Genomic DNA, 20,388 nt, shown 5'->3' with positions numbered 1-20,388 from the left:
TCACCTTACATTATTCCAAAAACATATGTTCCTCAATAAACTCTATCTGTACAACTATCTGTACTTCATTAGATGTTGGTTGTGCCTTCATGTGTGAATCAGACTGATAACTTTGTAGATAAAGGTAAAGGTACCCCTGCCCGTATTGGCCCGTTGTGACCGACTCTAGGGTTGTGCGCTCATCTCACTTAAGAGGCCGGGAGCCAGCGCTGTCCGAAGACACTTCCGGGTCATGTGGCTAGCGTGACGAAGCTGTTCTGGCGAGCCAGCACCAGTGCAGCACACGGAAACGCCGTTTACCTTCCCGCTATAAAGCGGTACCTATTTATCTACTTGCACTTAGGCGTGCTTTCGAACTGCTAGGTGGGCAGGAGCTGGGACCAAAAGACAGGAGCTCACCCTGCCACGGGGATTCGAACTGCTGACCATGCGATCGACAAGTCCTAGGCACTGAGGTTTTACCCACAGCGCCACCCGCGTCCCAACTTTGTAGATATAATGCCTTTATCTCTGTATATCTAGGTATATACAACCTCTAGAAACTAGAGAAGAATACATATCTGTTATCTGAGTGGTGTTGGCCTCTTTGCCTGCTTTCCTATCAGTTTCAATGGGCACCAGCCACCACTGGATGGAAGTGGCTTCATGGTATCACAGGCAGCCAGCCATTCAGTGCTAGACACAGCTAGCTTTGGCAGTAAACAGGTAGACTGGGTTTCCTTTCACTTTGTCTATAGTAGGAGATTGTGTGCGTGAAGAACGTGCACTTCTACAGGGGTCTCAATGCTCATTTTATGTACATCTGGGCATAAACAGAGCTATGGAAACACAAACACACATGACCCTCCTGCTGCCTGACTGAGATAGCAGTGCAGTGAAACTGATGGAATGGCATTGGCAGGCTCCGGCCACCATAGCATTTCTGCACTGTCAGGCCTCCTGTGTCTTTTTGTTTTCTCACGGTGAGAAGCAAGAATTCCCCACTTCTGTGACTTCAGCTCCTAAGCAACTGCTTCAGAGGAAGAAGGGGGCTTGGGCATTCCTCAAGTACACTGTGGTGTTCCCAGGCATTGAGTGTTCCACAGGCCCAATATTCCTGCGCAGCCAGAAAGCGTTCCCACAAACTCCTGGAAAGAATGAGCAGACCATTTCAGGCTGCACTCTGTTCTGGAAACCAGGCATCGAGGCAAGAGTTAATGCAAATCCAAATATTGATATTAATTATTACTATTATCATTAAGTCACTTTTCTCATAAAACTGACTCAAAGCAACTTACAATAGAAACACTAAAACCAACTGCAATAAACATGATCAATAAATACTTAAAACAAAGAAGCACTTCTATACGAATAAAAGATAAGTCCAGCAGATCCTGCCCCACTAAAAGAGGCCACAAATACTTAGAATTGTAGAGTTAGAAGAGACCATGAGGATCATCTAGTTCAACCCCCCCCCCAACATAGGAATCCTTTGCCCAACTTGGGGCTCAAACCTACAACCCTGAAATTAAGAGTCTCATGCTCTACCTACTGAGCTATATTAAAAACCATTCAAACTAAGGTCTGGGTGAAGAGGAAGCGTTTTTACCCAGTGCCTAAAATGGAGGAAAGACAATAAAGTACACTGGGATTAGGAGCTTCACCTTCTGCTTGCATTCCAGTGGACAACTGCCACAACTAGGGGCAGGTGGGGTTGAAGCCACTCATGGCCAAGTAACCATAAATCAGTAGGTACTAGGAGGTAAGAATATTCAGCTAAAGGCAGGCAAGCCCCCACTGCAACCTTGATTCAGAACAGACTTAGACCATCTGAGTTATTCCAAAGAATACTTATTATAAAAAACCCTCAATCTTCTCCCACTAGAAGAGGAACTCAGAAGGATCAGCCCAGGGTAGCTCTGCACCCTCTCTTCTGCCTTCCCTGCCACCCACTTTTCCCAAATGTAACATTTTAAAACAGAAACAAGCAGCAGGGGGAGCTGGGGGAGCAGTGGGGGGTTGTTCTTACATTTGTAATATCCTGGTGACAAAACAGACTTCAAAAGCTCTATTAATGTGACACATCCTGGGACCTATACTTAATTCCTCATAGATGAATAGGTTGAGGAAGGAGGAATTAGAAAGCACCGATTCCTGTGTTCTGGTTTACTCAACAAAGGTATTTGAGTCAAGTATGCTCAGAACCCTCCATTCTGAGGTGCTGGAAACATGCCAAGTTAAAGGTGGGCCCTATTTTCAGTCTTTCTTGGCGCTGGCGTCCCGCCTGCTGCCACAGGAAGGTTTGAGAAGGGGAATAGGAAACCAGAAGGAGAAAAAGCTGGGGACAAACCTTAGGTTGGAGTTTGGTGCTCAGCTTGTAACTTTCCAAACTGAGGGTGTTCATTTGTGTGTGTTCAAAAATTCAGTGCTATTGTTGAGCTTAGCCTTGAAGCTGCTCAACGTGGGCAGACTTCATAGCTTCAAGTGCATTGACATTTAAGGATCTGCAAGTACTTTGCAACCACCTGACCTAGTGGCCTGTGGCTGCTTTGTGGAGGGCCAAAGTGAAGTCACGGTAGGCTTTTATGCTGAACTCCACACAAGCCATGAAGAACGGCCCTGTTGATCAGGCCCTGTTGATCTAGGACAGCATCCTGTTTTGTTTATGCATTTATTTATAGAATTTATATTCCACCCCTCATCACAAGTGATATTGGGGCAGATCACAATGTAAAAGCCAATATGGCAATAAAATATCATTAACACATCCATCTGTCATCTCTCTCCCAAATGCTCAAGAAGTTAATAAAGGCCCGGAAGAAGAGAACAGTCTTCAGTTGGCACCAGAAAACTGACAAGAGTAGATTTGGATGCTTTGTTAGAGTGTTTTGCTTCCAGGGGCTGGTCCTGTTTGTTCTCACAGTAGCCAACCAGATGCCTATCAGAAGCTCTCACAAAGGACATGAGCGCAATAATGCTTTCACCTTGGTGGATAAACAAAAAAAGAGCGATCCAATTGCCCAATTGCAGCAGTTACCATTGGTGATATCCCCACCAGTGGTGCCCTGTGGAAACCCTCTGAACAGGTTGTTTTGGAGATGGGGAAGAGATGAAGCTGGGACAGTGCAGGATCTGCCACCACATGGCAGCAAAGGGCCCAATCCAGGCCTCTTTGTTGTGCCAGGCTGAGAGCTAGAGTAGGTAAGATGTATCCCCCCCCCCATCTTCCACTTTGGCCAACGCACACAGAAGGGTTGTGGAAGTGGTGGTGGCAGCAATGCTGCTCCATTAAACCCCACCACTGTGTGCCTAAGTCATCTAAATGGAAAATAAACAGATAAAGGGTAGAGATGTTGTGTGATGGCAAGATTGAAAGAGTGGAAATGGTGCAGCAGAGTCCACCAGCAGCAGCATAAAGTTCAAGATTTGGTGGTTCACTTGTGACTCACTAAGAGGAGCATCACCTACTGAATCACAAGCCCTCTTCCTTCTCCTTCCACCTATGTTTTCCTTGGCAGTCTCCCACCCTTGTAATGAATCAGGCTGACCCTACTCTAGGAAGCAACAACCAACAGCTTGAGGTGTTGTGGCTATAAGCTGTACTGTCTGGTTCTCAGGAAGCTTGCAGAGTTCCAGGATTCACTATAACCCTCTGTGCAGCCCTCACTGGGTCACAGTGGGACAAGAAGTTCTGCAATGTTTCCAGCCCCACCTATCTGGAATATTTTCCTGCAGAGGCAGTGAGTCACTTCCTTGTTAGAAATCTCACACCAAATTCTTCCTTTTCACTTGTGCTTACAAGATATTATTAATATTCTCTCTCTCTCTCTCTCTCTCTGTATACAGACTTTTAAATCATCATATATGTTCACACTGCCCACCACTCTGATAGACTTCAGTCCACATTAGATTACAAATCTTTCCACTAGCTGTATTTGATACAGCAGATTTTCTCTGGGATGTATCAACTTCTATCAGTAATTTAAAGTCCCAGCTGTGCCTAAGTAACATCAACTTGTGTACAAAGGATTGTGTACAAAGGTTATCAATTAACTATGTGCTGCCAACACTGTCAAGTGCCTAGAGCTCAGGTGTTCACAAGCTGTACATGCATAAGTGCAGATTGCATAGACTGAATATGGACTATGCATGCACAGCTTGTAAACACTTAGGTTCTGCACAGGTTTTGCTAAATATGTGAAGGTCAAGGGCAGGGCCAGCAGGCATTATATATATTTTGCTAATGCAGTGATCAAGGGAAGTAATAGTATCGCTCTATTCTGATTTGGTCACATCACATCTGAAGTACTGTATCCAGTTCTGGGTGCAACAATTTAAGGAGGATGTTGACAAGCTGGAATGTGCGTGGAGGAGGGCAACCAAGTTGATCAAGGGTCTGGAAACCAAGCCTTATGAGGAACGGTTGAGGGAATTTGGTACGTTTAGCCTGGAAAAGAGGAGACTGAGAGGAAATACAATAGCTATATAATGGAGAAAGCTTGTTTTCTCCTGCTCCAGAGAGCAGGACCCAAACCAATGGATTCAAGTAACAAGAAAGGAGATTCCAACTCAACATCAGGAAGAACTTTCTGACAGTAAGAGCTGTTCTACAGTAGAATGGAGTCCCTCGGGAGGTGGTGGACTCTCCTTCCTTGGTGGTTTCTAAGCAGAGGTTGGTTGACTATCTCTCATGGATGCTTTAGCTGAGAATCCTGCATTGCAGGGGGTTGGACTAGATGATCCTTGGGATCTCTTCCCACTGTACAATTCTGTGATTCTATGATTCTATGAACTCCTATGCAGCTACTAGATGGCTCCACTAGGTGGAGCTAATAGATTAACCCCAATACAAGGCATAGGTTTATTACAAATCCATGAAAAGTTGGCACTGCATTTTCTCAATTTGTGTTGGTTGAGTCTTTATGGGTAGAAAGAGGCAGAAGGAGGGAGAATCAAAACAGCTTTGCATGCCAGCTCTGTTGGCCTCCCCATCTTTGATAGTGTCAGCTTTACTCCCTCCCTCCCCCACCATGTGAATCAAGCCTAAAATACTTCACTTAGTTGCACCTACCTAAAGGATGGGCTCAGAAAGAAAGAAGAATTGGTGGGGCAAGAGTAGAGTAGGGAGAACCTGGCAGTTCTTACACATCTTACTGCTGCTAATCTCCTTTCAAAAGAGTCAAATATAAAGTCATGTTCTTTCTTGTGAAAACATTACTAGCCTGTGGGTGTCAACACAACCTTCATTTCCAAGAAATCTGTTGTAGCCCACAGTGAGTCTAGAGAAATTACATTTTGATGACAGCGAAGACAGACTGCGAGCAAAACATTGCACACTTAAGCTGTGTAACAGCAACAATCTTGTTGGCTTTTTTTTTTAAAAAAAGACCATTATCTCCTGTTCTATAAAGAACTACAGCAAAACAAGGACCAAAGGTGCGTGTTTTCAATTTTTGCTTAGACCTTGACAGATACCCTTCTCTTTCTTCAGTTGCTATTCATTGAAAGGAAAAACCTTTCCTTCTCGCTTGGATGAAGAACAGCAAATACCTTTGCTCAGCTGCTCAGTTTCCTTTTACATGCTATGTATTATGTAATCAACTTACACAATCATCTCAGGTATAGCAAGTTAGGAGATAGCAATTCACCAAAACAACTATACAAATACTTTGAATGGAATGAAGCTTTGCCGCAGTAAACTAAACTTATGGAGAAGTATTGGTGGACACACTCAATTTCATGCATGGAGTTCAACAGTTCACAATATCAGCTGCCAGGGATTACACACACACCTCAACCCTGCTGAAGTGAAACTGGATTTTTACTCTGATGTGTGCATGTGTGTATCTATCGTCTGTCTACTTATTTATCTAGCCAGCCTTCCCTTGTAATATGCAGCTAGCAACCCACTATCTTGAATAAATGGCTGATTATAGTACACATAACTGAGTATCTAATATGCATGGCTCAATATCTACTCTGGCATAGTGCTACTCATGGTGAACTTTATATTCTTATTTTGGCATACTGCGGTCTAGATTACTTAGGTTAATCTGTAAAGGACTCATCAGTCCATGATCCCACTAGAGAACACATGGAGAACTGATAATGGTCAAGGCAGCTTTCACCAAATTAGTGCCCTCCATAAATTTTGGACTACAACTCCCATCAGTCTCCACCTCCGGGGAAGACTCGCCTAGGACACCCATCCCCGTGTTAAGAAAATCCATTTAGTCATGATACTCTTTCTTTTTCCCCCTATAGGAAATAGCATTGTGATAACATTGCAAATTAACTGTAATAAAAGCAATATCAATCACTAAACTATACTACATTTTAGCAGGGTTTTATTTATTTATTTTGCCTCTAATGATATGCCACAGGTGGTACTTTAAAGTCCTATTTGACTCCAACATTTATATGTTTTTCTCCATTTACACCCATGTGTGTGTAATACAAACGCACACACACACAACAACAATGGATGATCATACTTCAATGCTGCTGACAAAGTGAGCTCTAGCCAAAAAAAAGCTTATGCTATAATGAAATTGGTTAGTCTTTAAAGTACCACAAAACTCTTTGATTTGTTTTGGTGCCTGCAACAAACTAACATAGCTAACCCTCCGAAAATTTAACCTAAGACTCATTGCAGCATTACAGATTCATCGTGAAACACACAATGGCCCCGTTCAAGTGTTTGCGTTGTGTGTGAACTCTACACATGAAGTGGGAGTGTGAAGATGAAGGCATGAGCTCCTCCTCCTAACTCCTGGACTCCTCTTTGCAGTTAGTCATGCTTCTGGATGGCAACAGGAGCAGCGATGGAGGCGTGGAACTAACAGACTCATCCCCACGCCCCACGCATGTAGAGCTCAAACACAATACAAATATTAATAGGGCTGATATCACCGACTAACACTTAACCCATTTTAAATGAATCCCAATAGCAGTATTTAGAAAAAGTAAAAATAAAAAAAGAGTAATAATTGAAAATACTAGTAAATGATTTTAAACCACAGTGCAGTTTACAGACAGAAATGCATAAAGCACAGTAGCCATGGCCATACAGCGTACACTAATACCCAGAGCTTCACCCACCCCATTCTTCTCCTCTCACTCTAGCCGAGGTGGATTCCATCAATGCATATCACAAAGCCTGGGATGCTCAGAACCCATCTTTAACCCAAACATGCATTTGGGGACCATTTCTTCATTTATTTTACCATATATTGTATGGAGGCAGCACTGTTGTTGTGATTCACCTTAGATCAGGTTGCAACCTAGTAATGGGTCCCAACCCAATAGCTAATAGTCTGCAGTGATGGGCAGTGGCTTTCCAAGGGTTTCAGACCAGAATCTTCCTTAGCTGCACACAGAGATGCCAGAAATTGAACCCAGGGCCTTCTGCATGCCACTGAGTTACAGCCTTGTCCTCCCTTCCTGGCTCTCTCATGCACAACACAAATGCCTGATTTTCAACAAGCAGTGCAGTGCCTATAGGAATATGCCCACAAAGAGCAATGGGGAAACTCAGGGGCTATGTAGTATTATCCTCCTTTTGATTTTGCAGACACTTCTTGTGAATTTTATCCTTTGAGAAGATACAACAATCTGCTACACTGAAAGTGTCAGCCAAGAATATATATTTATATAGAAGAATAGCGCTTCTTGCAGGACACAAATAATGCTTTAGAAAACAAGATTCCCGACAAAGATTTCTCAGCCAACACCACTAGTGTTCACTGTGTCTGACAACAGAATATTGAAGAAAGCAGATAAACACTTTCCAGACATTATTTTCAACTGGAAAGCAAATAGTTATCAAGAGGCAAGAAATACAAGGACAGTAGGGATGGTTACAAAACATCTTCCACAGAAAAACAAAATTGTTCAGCTTCTGAAGTTCAGATTGACTGATGGCATCATCAGCACCCTCGTGACTTTGCCTATGTGTGGATCTGCATAGGCACCAATTCATTGTTTTAAAATACTTTTCTTAAAAAGAGAAGGCTCAGATTATTATTTTTGGAAAGAGAGAAAATAGCCAGGAGCTGAAGGAGCATCAAATGTGTCCAGGCCAGCCAATCAAAACTCTGTTTCTCTAAAATGAAGCAGAAGGGGAGGAGCAACCAGAATGTGGAGAGCAAACACCGATAGATCATAAAAGAGAGTGCTGGTTGCATCCTCCACCTAGTACCAATATCAGGAACAGAGGAGAAAAACTGCCAGTCTGGTTATCCCTTTAGAGATGTGGCTTTGGCTCTCTAGGGAGTTCAATCAGGTCTGTCCATTTGGAGATGCAAAATCAGTTCCAAGATGCTGAGTTTCCACATAGTGCTGTCTTTACCATCTATTTCTGATGGTACCCTCCATGACTTGAGATGCCTGAGATTTGTACAGAGCACTGGAACATTTTAGGAGGAGCGCTTCTCTTTTTCTGTTACCAAAGACAAACAGCTGTATACACTGTGAGTGCTTTCGGATGCATGTTTATTGTGGATGGGCACTTTTCATACATGAATGTTTATTGCAGCATCCACACATTGCCACCAGCATCAAAATGGCAGCCCATGTCCCTGCCTCCTGTTTATTCCAAAGCCACCCTGTCTGTGGAAAGTCAGGAAAGTTGTCAGTGACCTACCTGCGTTATCTGAAGGACCTGTTTGTATTCTTAAGCACCATCTGGATCACATGGGTCTCACAAGCAACATTAGTAACTCTTTCTTAGAAATGAATCCACCAAGCACTGCCACCAATGCTTTGCATGCAGATGGTCTTGGGTCCAATCACTGGCATTCCTGCCACTTTCTGAAACAAGAGACAAACCGAAATATAGCCATCCTTTGAAATTTGCACTTCTCTGAATTTTGCAATGCAGTTCTTCAGCCATGTAAAAATATATATTATGCGTAAAGTGTGCATATAAATGCATATATTTATAAAAATAGCATACAAAATGCATTATATCAGCAAAGGCTGCTTTCAAAAATTTGTATATTAGTAAAAAGTGCATGTAAAATATGTTTATTAGAAGAAATTCACAGTAAAATGCTGTATTTTTAATCGATTGGTGGAGGGGAAAAACAGCTCTATTGTAGTTTTATAAACTCCATGTGTTCTTCAGCTTTAACTCAACTTTTAGAATACAATTTAAAAACAACACTAAGCAACCTAATTGGTCTAAAATTATTTGGATCTGTCTTAGAACCTCTTGTGAATAGGCTCCAGTTGTTCGGTCCCAGCTCCTGCCAACCTAGCAGTTTGAAAGCACGTCAAAATGCAAGTAGATCCTGCTCCGGCGGGAAGGTAAACGGCGTTTCCATGCGCTGCTCTGGTTCGCCAGAAGCGGCTTAGTCATGCTGGCCACATGACCTGGAAGCTGTACGCCGGCTCCCATGGCCAATAAAGCGAGATGAGTGCCACAACCCCAGAGTCGGCCACGACTGGACCTAATAGTCAGGGGTCCCTTTACCTCTTTACCTTTAGGTGTTTTCCCATGGGATGATCCTGGTAGCAGACTGTCTAAAAAGGGAAGGGAAGTAAGCATGCCAATGCAATGAAATAATTTTATTGTCAATAACATTCTTACACCCTCTTATCCCTGTCATCAAAGCCCAAAATGTAACTGAGCTTTTTCCAGGGCTGCTAAGCCTAACTCCATCCATGACTGCCATGTGTGCTCATCTTTTTTAGGTTGCAATGCATTTTATACTCTCCACACAAATCTATACTGCAGCTGATATTTTCTAAATTATCCTCCTGCCTCAATTTCCTTATTGCTGCTGTTGCTAAAGTGTGCTTCTGAGCAGCACATGCACATCAAACCAAGCTTGTTTAATTTATTTAACTGGGTAGGCACCTTTAGAGATAATCACAAAGGGCTTAATTTCATGTGCTTTTGTGCCAAAGATTTCCAGGGTATTTGAGTAAGTCAAAAATTGTTCTTATAGAAATAACATCCTAGGAAACATTAAAAATGAGTTTATTGCTTCTTGCACCGCTCCAATTGCAGCACAATCTTTTGTCCCCTTGGACGATCAAATTATCCAAAGGAAGTATCACTAGATGCTTTAGACCAATTGATAAAATAGTTAACTGGGTTGACATGTGACCACTCTCTGGTCTAATAAGAACTTTCAAGTTCTCAAACTAAGAAGCTGCTGGTTGTGAGAATCATAAATCACTCTTATCCTTCAATCCAATATATGTATATAGATCCATTTCTGGATATTTTCCTGTCCCATTATAAATACGCAGATGAAACTTAAATGAAAGGGCAAGAGGAGATTGTCCTGCTTTATTAAGACCAGGGTTTTTGAAGTTCTGATGAACAAAAAGCTCAACGTTTCTGATGCATGACCCATTTTCTGATTGAACTTGGGATCTTCTGCATGGAGACCAGGTGCTCCATTGAGCTCTGGCCCTTTCCATTTCTTCTTAAGTTGCAGAATCCCCACAGGGAGTGGAGAATATCAGACATCTAATCCTCTTTGCACATCCTTGTTTAACAAAAGTCTGTCCTTTGAATCCTACTGCTACCTGGTGTCTTCATCCAACTCCTAGCCACAAAAATATTTGTCCAATGAGACTTCTAAGCTTTAGCACCACTCTTGAGTTTTAGCTATCCATGTGGCAGCTACAATCTTACTTTTAAAATGGGATTCCCAAGACGACAAGGGCCCTATTCAAATGTTCTCCCTCTCATACAATAAAGGGGAGAGTGGAAACATAATAGCTAGGTCTGCCCTCTCTGCTGCCAGCCTCACCACCTTCCACATACTGGAGGGCAGGTGTCTGCAGCAGAGAGTCCAGTGTACTCATGGAGTCTCCTCACCTGCTTTATAACCCTGCGTGATCAGACCTTCAGACTTGAACACACGGAAAACAATCAAATTGGATAGCTCAGCTGGTAGAGCATGAGACTCTTAATCTCAGAGTCGTGAGTTCAAGCCCCACATTGGGCAAAAGATTCCTGCATTGCAGGGCATTGGACTAGGTGGTCCTCATGGTCCCTTCCAACTCTACAATTCTGTGACTCTATGCAGAGGCTGAAGAGACAACATGGAGGGGGTAGAGCTAGCTAGGGTGTCTGCACTCTCCTCCCAAGCATGCCTGAACTGGGATAAGATGTCAACATAGGACAATTCTATTGTCCAGGATCTAGGTTTTTTAAGGGTGTGCACTGATTTTGAGAATACCCATCACCCTTAACTGAGCTTTGGTGAACCTGTTCTCAAAGCGTCACTGGCTGGTACTGGCAGAAGCACCACACATGAATGCACAGATAGTTGAAAGACATATCACCTTACTCAAATATCAGCTTTGATACTTATTTTATTATCTTCCTGATGCTCTTTCCAGTAACCTGGTTACTGTGAAGCTGAACCTCCAGAAATTTCTTTCTGAAAATTACAGGAAGGATCACTGGCCATGCAGTGGCAACCCAATACTTCTTTCAATCCAGTAAGAAAAATACAGCTCACTAGGAAGGTCAAAAGTTAAAAGGAAAGCAACATTAAAGAGAATAGATACAACTTTTCTATTTGCTTTAACCTTGTGTGAAAAGCTCAAGGCAATCTCTGAACAAGTGTATTTCAGATCTTTTTCTTGACTGACATTTATTAGGTGCATTTGTCAGCAAGCACAAAATAGAAGAAACATGATTCTATGATAGGTGCTAGGAATCTGTTTACCACCATCAGGGAGATATTGGAATGACTTTAAGTAGAGTTTATCATCACTTATCTTTGTGGTATCATAATAATTTCACTTATCTTTTTATATCAGTTTGTTATAAAGATAATTTAAGGAAAGATAGCATTGCTATCTTAATAACGCCAGTGTTCTGGCATGTTCTATCAAATCTTATGCATGTAACACTATTCCCAAATAAAATAAGCTGTAGCTTATGATTGGCTGCAGCTGCAGGTGAGGGCTTCTCCTCTGCCTTTCTCCAGTGTCTCAGTGGTTTCTTAAAGAGACAGCTCCTCACCCTAATTTGGAGTTTCTTTAAACCTTTGAATTCACCCCTCCATCCCACATCTCTTCTAAAATGTGCAGAGATCTTTGCACACAGTTCTATCTTCAAACATTCTGTTGCCGCTTCCTTGCTAGGATATGTGGATTGGGAAAGTATCTCACACTGGCATTAGAGGTCTAGCAACACAAACCTAACCATTTCTACTCAGAAGTAAGTTCTGCTTACTGCCAGGTAATGGGATTAGGATTGCAGCCTACAACAAGTTATCTGCTCCTTCCTAAAGCTTTTGAATCCTTGCTTTCTACATTTATTATACCTTTTGGGACGCCTCATTTCTTCTAAAATGTCCAAAGAGTTTTGTAATGCAGGTGTGTTTTTATACACTCTATGACAGGATCGGTGGGATACGACACTGACATTAGAAGTCTAGCAGCACAAACCTGGCTATGGCTACTCAGAAGTAAGTGATATCCTCTTCACCAAAAAAAAGTTGCCATAAGGAAACCTTACCCTTGTTGATCTCCTGAGATGAAAAGTTTATGCAATGCTTGATTTAACCAATAGATGTCTCTGTATACTTCACAGTTCCTGGCAGGACATGCGGCTGTTAAAAGTTGGAATTTGAGCTGTGTGGACATTTTGACCCTGATCCAGAGGTGATTTGTGTGACTAGTGGTGATTTGTGTGGACACTGTGGCTGGGAGAAGTACCCAGGGCCAGATTCGGGTTGATGAGGCCCTAAGGTACTGAAGGTAATGGGGCCCTTTATATGTCCACTTGTCCTTTGTCAACAACAAATTGTCGCTGGTTTTCGTGTTGAATTTATGCTGTATGCTAATTTATGGACCTAATAGGTCCATACACAACACAAAACACTGTTGTTGTGTGTAGGTTTTATTTTATTTGTTTTTTATCTTATTTTTGGAAATGTACATCCAGTTTTTTTTCCCTTTAATTTTTTTTGGGGGGCCCAAGAGAGTGGGGCCCTAAGCTATAGCTTGTTTAGATTATGCATAAATCCGGCACTGTATATGCCCAACTAGATGATAAGGCACTTCCTCCTTCACACCATTGCATGGGCATTAGGTGTCTATCATTCAGATGTGAATTATAATGAAAAAGTCAGTCTTTACTGGATGTACATACCCACCTTATTAGTTCCTGATTTACCAGGAAAATCTGAGCATGAATGGCTGCTTCCGTGTGCTATTATTCCTTGTTGGATAAGAAGCTGCATCTTTTATCCTCTTTTGTTAACAAGCACCTAGCAGTTATGTGGACTGGAAAACTTCAGGCGACAAATATAGATAAGCAGAAAATGGAATAAAAAAGTGGAACTTTTTGTACTACTATTATCTTGGAAAAAAACTTGAAAAAAATATGCAAGGCCTGCTGAACGTAAAGTTAAAACGTGGAGTGATGTACCTTTTTCTTTCATTTCTATCTTTAAATATATATATAGTTGCAAGCAACAGGGTGTGGGTGTAGCAGCTGGGGCTGCATAAGTGCTGTTTCTTTGAAAAAGCTGCAAAACCCTGCCAATCTGCTCCTTGAAGGGGAAGGGGGGGGTCTAACCCCTCCCTCTCTGCCTCAAACAGTCAATCAGTGCACTTGATTCCCATAAAAAGTGAGTGAACAAAATTTGGCAATTCCAGTGTGAGGGACTAGTGTAGAAGCCACCATCGCTTAAGTAATGGCTGAGACAGCACTGATGCAATTCAGCATAATTCTGCCTGAGGAAGCCTCATGCTCCGTTGACTTACATGTTGACTGGTTGCACTTTCAAATGCTCAAACGCTATACAAAACAAATGGACTTGAAGTCAGACCTAAGTTGGAGCAGGCACTCCTGAATTTCATGTTAACATTCACTTTTCAGCTCCTTCAGGTCATACACACAGACATAACAGAGATATAATGCGACATTATATTGCAGGATCTGACCTGTCTATATAGTAATGTCAATTCCAAGTTGCTCCACGCTCATGTAGACACCATTATCACGCAAAAAAGAAGTGCCAGCAGACTCGAGGCAACCCCAAGGTACACATAAAGTACAAAAAACAATTGTAGAGCTCTCGCCCCCACAGAGTAAGACCAGGGTGTGTGGATCTGACAACTGAGTGGAAGGGAGACTAGAATGGACTGCCTGGAACATGAGGACAGAAAAATATATGTTAGTAGGAAAAAGCATCTCCCTGATTGGATAGATAACTTCCTGTTTTGCACTGGAGAAACAAATTTAAAATGTCGCTAAGAACAGAAGTGAGATCTTCTCAAAGACATGGATAGAAAAAACAATTATTTTAATGTAGCTTTGACAGGGTACAAGTGCCTCAACCACACACCTTTTAAAAATCCAAACTTGAAGGGGAAAAACCAACCAAAATTGCGGAGATAAAAAACCCCAATAGCCCAATGAGGACTGAGCAAGCCAAACAGATGAACGGAATGTAGTGATTTGAACCCTGAGCAGGAGCACTTCACATTTTTTTTATTTTTTTTATTTTTTTTGCAGGACAACACTTGTTATGATCTAAATTATTTCTGCTTCCTTTTAAAGTACCAGAAGCATTTTCCCTTGGGACAGACTGTTCACTATAGTTTGCATTGCAATAATTAAAGCAAAAGCACGTACAAAATTCTATATTTTACCCATAGCTATGCAGTTCAGCGCTAAGGACAGCAGGTCATTTGCACAATATATTTATACCTCCTGCTGAAAAGTTTTGGGAAAGAATAAATCTTCTTAGATAGAGTGAAACATAAGAACAATCAGCAACTCTAGCATAGTGATAATATATACGACCAAGAAGGGTGTCACATAAATCATTTTTTTCTCCCAAGAACTATGTACAGTACATAGTAAAAGCCATCCAGATAAATTGCTTTACTTCAGCAGAAAGCTTCACTAAACATGACAACTGAAATGGATATATGCCAATCATCTCCCCTGCTGCTGAGCAGGTTCTCTGACTAAGCTGGCAAATTGACACATAGGGCAGCACACCCTTGATTCAGTTTTTGCTCCAGGTAGAGGAAGGGCTGCGTGGGTGTTACCTTGTTGTCATAGTCAGATCACTTCCTGGTGAAGTTTGGACTTACCGCTCCAGTCTTCCCCTTGTAAGGGGTGGTGGAGAGAAGATGGTATGTTCCCAGAGACTAAAGGAATCCAATGGACTCCTGATTGCCCTGGAAGATAGAGCAGGTAGCCCTGTTCAAGCTCTTGCCTCGGTGTGGGGCTTGACAGGGTTGCCCTGAGAGTTTCCACCATTTGTACCTTGGTATACCAGTGAATTAAGGGCAATGAAACAGTTGGGACAAAGTATAGTATAGTATAGTATAGTATAGTATAGTATAGTATAGTATAGTATAGTATAGTATTTATTATTATTATTACTACTACTACTACAAAATCATGTATAGAAATCCTAAAAGCTCTGCATACATCACATTTATATATACAGTATGAGATGTCCAAAATGTGTTGGATATTAAACTTTCTCTCCTACCCCTTTGTTCCCTACTGCCCACCCTCATTTTTCTGAGGTTTCCCATTAAAGATAAAAAGGCAATGTCCCTCTTGTTCTTTCTTTGATAAGCAAACAGCATCCCAGTAATCAAAGGTTTCAAATGATTTTCTTTCATGAGAAAGTTTCGAAGGAGCAAAAATGATCTTTACTGGAACTGGTTTAATGCCAGTGAGCTGGAAAACCTATTGCATAATGCAATAGGTAGCCTTCTGACTCATTAATTAATGCTCTTAAGCAGATCTGTTATAGAACTACTGCACAACTTCACTTTTCAGTTTCTGGAATAAAGGTCTTTCCTCCTCTTGTTTCACCCTTGTGACCCTGCCATGCTACCAATTTTCTTTATGCTGTTATGAGGTCACAGTTTAAGTATAGCCACCACATGATAGCTGATACCCAATCCCATTGTCATTTCATCTTTCTCTAGCTTGTTTCCTCTCAAGTAAAGAAATATATGTGATGAGAATGAAGGTCCCATGGTTGCAGATCACATAATATATTATTTACACATTCAGTAATCAAGCAATAACCATGATTTCCACATCAGTAAAAAGGTGTGAGCCTACTATCAGTATTGTTATTTTCACTGAAATCTTTTCAAATCTTTTGGTTTTTCAAATACCTCAACCTGAGCTTAAGAAATACTTATCTCCGTAATTAAAGGCAGAAAACAGATTAAAGGATGTGCTGCAAACTCACCAAATGAAGAACAACATTTATTTTCTATAGTCTTGTGGTTTCTGGGCCTAGTTTCAGGCACATTCATGGTTTTGGAAATGGTTCCTCAATAGTTATTCTGACTTTAATGAGATTGTGGCTGAAGTTTTCTTTGGTGGTTTCATCTGGACAAAAAAAAGATAGAGATATATGTAGAGAAGTTCAAACATTTCTAGTATTTTCTTGGAAAGGAGATGAGTGAAATGAAATGTTTATGATTTGCAACCCTTTATTTTTCTTGGGATGTATTCAGTCTTCAAATTGCTAAATTGAAATCCATTAAAATATTCACATTTTGCAGCAGGAAACTGATTCTTCTGTCCAATAATTGCCATCAGAGCTAAGATACGTTCTAATATTCAGGCACTGAATTGGAGCACTTTACCTGCATGTGCAAAACAAGGTCTGCAAATGCCAAGGTCTTTGCGCTTCGTTTCCTTTCCTTTCAGCCTTTTTAATACTTCTGTCCTTGGTATGTTTGTTTACAGCTGTCAGTGAAAAGCAGCAACAAGCAGTCATTAACAGAACATTTTAATGCTGCCCAGGGAAACCACAATTGCTACTACCATTAGCCTTTCTATAAAACAACGCAACATTAGTCCCTGCATAAAACAGCACGAAATCCTTAAAGCTGTGGGTACATGTGAAGCTGAGTCAAGATAAGGTTTCATTTTAGCAACAAGGTTGAAGGTGGCCCTTGTGAAAGCTAAAATGGATATTGTTTCCCCTAATGAGGCCACAAAATCTAATGAACTGCTGACATTCACAGTGACTGTAGCATGGATTTATGTAGCACAGCAATGGAAGACTGTGGTGTGGAAACTTATGGGACCCTGCTAGGGCTGAAAAGCTTACTCTTCAGCTAAAGCTCATAAAAGTTTTACAAATCATTAGAAAATTGGACACAACCCACCCGCTGCATATCTTTTCATCTGGAAATCAGGTCAAGTGGCAATGCATACTGCTGCCTCCTTAATACTAATGCCAGCACATTTTGCATTTTACAGAGCACGATAGTGAACCTGAGGTCCTCCAGAAGTTGTTGGCACTACAACTCCCATCAGCTCCAGGCAGCATGGCCAATGGTCAGGGTCCAGGGATGATGGGAGCTGGAGTCCAATGACACCTGGAGGAATTGTAGAAGCAATCAGTTTATGTCAATGTATAGGTATTATTGTTGGTTAATTTATAAACCGACTACTAAGGAAGGCATTCTATTTCTTGCTATAGGTATGATAGATTGGTTTTCAATAATATATTTTCAGTGTGTGTGCGTGCGCATGTATGTGCACACGCCTCTGGTTTAAGGCAATTGTTAAGGTGCTTACAAAATCACATACGCCAAAATGCATGGAAAGTTGTAATCAAGGTGCATAATTCTGACTCTACCTTAAATACACTGAGAAGTTTCTCATGGAGCTTCTACCAAATGAAACCAGATGATACCATATATCAGAGGTTATCCTACATGGCACCCACAATTTTGTGATCCATTTCTCCTTTCTGACAGCCATGTTGTGTTATGCCATGCACCCATGGCAGCCATTTTGTGCTGTGTCATGCCCCACTGCCATTAATTTGTGACTGGTGTCCATGGCACTTTCCCAAAATTCCAAATATGTCCACTGGACCAAAAATGTGGTGATCCCTGCTATATATTCTCCCCTCAGTCCAAATGCTGGCCCAAGCAAACGGAATATTGAGAGGATGGGAAAATCATACTTTGAATTCAGAAGCCCTGCTTCCCTCTTCCAGGAAGTCAGAATAGCACTTCCCTGGACACTGCAATGAAGGGAAAGAATGAAGGATAAAATTTGGAAGAAATAAGAAGGTATTCTCATGCCATTCCAACTGTTCTCCTCAGTTTTATATATGCAGTTCAGCAACCTGGTCACAACTAGATCTGTAATTCTAATCCAGATTTATTTATTTATTAAAAATGCAACAAAATTCTGAAAGGAAATAATAATAAAGACATATTGTAGGCGACTTTCACATCATATAAAGAATTATATCATTAAAATTTGGGGCTACAGAGTTCAGAAGCAAGATGAAAGCATTTCCCTTTTGGCAGTGGTTAGTTAAAACTGCCTTTAGCTTATAACAACAGTAATTTCAATTGTAATGAATAGTTTCAGCTAGCATTTGGAAGAAGTATAATCCTCGGTATATAAATATCAGTAAGTCGTGCTGTCAGCGTCTGATGTGGTTGTTCTGTTTGAACATTGCGGCAGTTGTTCCTGCTTAAGTTGGACCTCCCTAAGATATCCTGTTTTCTGAAAGTTTCCTGCTGTGAGTAATTCTTAATCAGTATATCCCTCAAAAGCTGAGTAGTTCAAGAGTGCCATCTTGAGGTGCAATATGCTGAATGAATGAGCAATGACTGGCAGTCTTTGTAAGGTTGGTGGAATGTTTGCCAGCTCCTTAAATGGCGAATTAAGAATAAACAAACAAATGCACAGGTTTAACTCACTTCACTTCTGAATAGCAAGAAACATTATTTCTTTGAACATTGTTGCTGGGTGTTTGGAAGCACTGTAATGTGAATCAAGGACCCACCCTATTTTCTACATTTGTAGTGCACAAGATGCCCTCATGTAATCACCACCCCAAGTGCTTGGATTGGAGTGGGGGTGGGGAGAGAGAGAGAAGGATGCCATTTGGATAAGAGCAACTCAAATATATTCCAAACACCTGGTGGAAATATAATACCCTAATAAACAAATAGCGGAGTAAAGAGAGTCACAAGAGATGTTAATGGACATTTTGCTGATTAAGGGTCAGCAGGGCATCAACAATCAGCATGGTCAAGCACCTACCAGGCCCAGGCAGATTGCTCAGTCACAACAGCCTTGTGCGCTTTTCTTTTACCGTTTCAACCTTTTTGTTCACTCTTTCTTGGGTCTAACGAACAACTGCAATGGTAACAAGAAGCACTCCATGTATTCCCGCCCCCCGCCCCCCCCAAAAAACAACCCTGGCAATACATGGAGTCAGCACTGGTTGAGGCTGACTACTGGGAACCAGCACACAAATAAATATTCATGCAGTAAGGCCTAGCCACCAAATGACTATCTGGACCCAGTCTCAGCTCTAGTATAGCCCTACATAGGATCTACACCTCAGGTTTGTACAGTGGTATCTCGGGTTAAGAACTTAATTCATTCCAGAGGTCTGTTCTTAACCTGAAACTGTTCTTAACCTGAGGTACCACTTTAGCTAATGGGGCCTCCCACTGCCACCTCGCCACCTTCATGCAATTTCTGTTCTCATCCTGAAGCAAAGTTCTTAACCCGAGGTACTATTTCTGGGTTAGTGGAATCTGTCATCTGAAGCATATGTAACCTGAAGCGTATGTAACCCGAGGTACCACTGTATGTTGGTGTGAGGCAAGTCAGTACAAAGTCTTGAGAAGGGCTGGCCAGGAACATGGCCTATGATGAATCTGTAGCAGGTGGGGAGGGTTCCCACCCCCCTTACTGGCAGAGTTCCTTTTTTTAAAAAAGGAATAACAGGTTGTTCCCTGACAAGATGGCAGGCCTCATGCCTCCCCTGAATCTGTCCAGCTGCCTGGAGGGTGTATATGCAGAAGGCTGCAGGGAAGAGAAGGGAAAACTTTCCATCTGTAAACTCCCCTATTGTATCTTAGGATCCAAGCCAGGGAATCTATCTTTACCTGATTCAGGTAGGTAGCTTTGTTGGTCTGACGCAGTTAGGGAAAAAATAAAAATTGTCCAGTAGCACCTTAGAGACCAACTAAGTTTGTTCTGGGTATAAGCTTTCGTGTGCATGCAAACTTCTTCAGATACAAGAAATGTGCATGCACACGAAAGCATATATTTACCTGCTCTTGGATTTTCAAAAAACTGAAGTCTGACTCATTAAGAGACATTTGTGTAAATGCCTCCCTTATTACAGCTTCACTAAAGCCCTGCAGACGGTGATTTGACTGGTACGATCCAATGGACACAGTCTCCCTTGTTCTTCCCACACCTTGCCAATCAGTGGGTCAAGAGACAATCCCTCCCCCCCACATCCCTGATACATGCTGTCTCTTTCTTATTTGCCTAAGGCTCCATCTCTTGTGCAAGCAGCATCATCCTGTCTCAATGGCCACTGTTTTCCCCACCTCTCTTGTACCACCACATTATCCCTGCCCTTGATTGACACTTGTATC

At 41.7% G+C, this 20,388-nt stretch overlaps 1 long non-coding RNA gene across 1 annotated transcript; it reads left to right on the top strand.

The window, feature by feature from the left end:
* Positions 1 to 10,822: 10,822 nt before the first annotated feature.
* Positions 10,823 to 17,297, top strand: LOC310704698. The gene is made up of 3 exons (XR_014524962.1): positions 10,823 to 11,445; positions 12,357 to 12,422; positions 12,548 to 17,297. It is a non-coding gene; the product is annotated as an uncharacterized lncRNA (long non-coding RNA).
* Positions 17,298 to 20,388: the final 3,091 nt, after the last annotated feature.

This window comes from Podarcis liolepis (genome assembly GCF_965112155.1).
Source record: "Podarcis liolepis genome assembly, chromosome: 4".
Lineage (NCBI taxonomy): Eukaryota > Metazoa > Chordata > Lepidosauria > Squamata > Lacertidae > Podarcis > Podarcis liolepis.
Note: the sequence above shows the minus strand (reverse complement) of the source record. Positions and strands in the feature narration are given on the sequence as shown.